The following is a 1,782-nucleotide window of genomic DNA, read 5'->3' as shown; positions in this document are numbered from 1 at the left end:
ATCCATCCACCCATCCATCCACCCATCCATCCACCCATCCATCCACCCATCCATCCACTGGCTTTTTGTTTGTTTGTTTGGTTGGTTGGTTGGTTGGTTTTTCAAGACAGGATTTCTCTGTGTAGCCCTGGCTGTCCTGGAACTCACTCTGTAGACCAGGCTGGCCTTGAACTCAGAAATCCACCTGCCTCTGCCTCCCAAGTGCAGAAGTGCTGGGATTAAAGGCGTGTGCCACCACCGCCAGGCTGTCCATTGACTTTTTGAGGTCTCGCTACGTAGTGCTGGCTGTCCTGGAGCGGTCTCTGTAGAACAGGTTGGCCTTGAACTCACAGAGAGTTCTTCCTGAGTGATGAGACTAAAGACATGTGCCATCACTGCCCAGCTGATAAACAAATTCCTGTCTCAAAACAGCAGACATGTTGGTTCCTGGGCCCGCAGTGGCCCACCCTGACCTCCAGTGTCAGGGCTGTGTCTGGCCCTTTCTCGGTGCTGTCCCTTCCTCTTAAGCTGGTGAGTCTGGTACTTAGGAGATACTTCAAGAGAAACTGTGCCATCCTGGAGACTGGGAAGCCAGGGCAGGGGTGTAGCCACCTAGGGCCAGCTGCTGCTGGGGCACTTGACAACTCTGGCTGTGTTGGAACCAGAGACTGCCAGCAAGCCACAGAAAGGGGGTCTGTATGCCCCAAAGTGGGACAGGTTGATGACCACAGGGAAGGCTGGTCTGATGCAGGAGGGTCAGGAGTTCAGGGTTATCATCTGCTACATAGTTCCAGACTAGCCTGAGCTACAGGAGATCCTGTTTCTATAAAATAAAATAAGACAATGTCACAGGTCAACAACGGGACCTTTACCAAAAGCCCTATGAGCCGTGCATGGATCAGTACCAGGAACAGCCGTGTGAGCCAGGCATGGGTCGGTACCAGGAGGAACTGATTGCACTTCTTGCTCCGGGTACCAGAATCTGAGTCCTGGTCCTGTTTCTTGACACCTGGAGTCCCCATGGCTTCCTCTTCCCTTCCTCTGCCCTCTGTGGCTGGGGGAAGCCCCCAACCACCCCACCAGGGGTTGGCATAGCTGTGGCCTGGCTGAGCTAGGCTGGCCACTGTCTCCCTCTCTAACCTTATGGGTCATTTGAGTATGACACTTGATGATATTCGTCTCCATCTGTCTCAGGTATGGAACTGTTTGAGACAAGGTTTTGTAATACAGCTCAAGCTAGCCTGAAATTGTAGGAGTCCTCTTGCCTCAGCTTGCTCTGAAGTGCTGGGTAAATGGTAATGGCCCAGAGAACTATTTTCCTTTTATGTATTTATTTATGTTTTATGTTCTATTTTTTATTATTTTTGAGACAGGGCTCATGGAGCCCTGGCTGTCCTGAACTCACGAGGTGGCCTTGAACTTACAGAGATCCGCCTGCCTCTGCCTCCTGAGTGAGGGATTAAAGGCCTGCGCCGCCTCCAAGTGGCCATCTTTAATTTTCTGATGTTTTGAGATAAGGGCTCCTGTAGCCCAGGCTGTATTCATTGTGTTGACCAGGCTGGCTTCCACCTACCTCTACCTACCCAGCACTGGAAATAGATCTGTACCCCAACACAAACCATGTCTTACTTTTTGTTGTTTTGAGACAGGCTTCCTAGTAGCCCAAACTGGCCTCTTACTCTTCATCCTCCTGCCTCCGCACCCCAGTCAGAAGATTACAGGCCTGGGCTCCCATCCTACCTCGGGGACAGGTGTCACTCTGCTGCCCAGTGTGCCCCCCAGCAGTGCCAACCTTCCCGACTC

This window comes from Grammomys surdaster, unplaced genomic scaffold (assembly GCF_004785775.1).
Source record: "Grammomys surdaster isolate TR1022 unplaced genomic scaffold, NIH_TR_1.0 209, whole genome shotgun sequence".
Classification (NCBI taxonomy): domain Eukaryota; kingdom Metazoa; phylum Chordata; class Mammalia; order Rodentia; family Muridae; genus Grammomys; species Grammomys surdaster.
Note: the sequence above shows the minus strand (reverse complement) of the source record.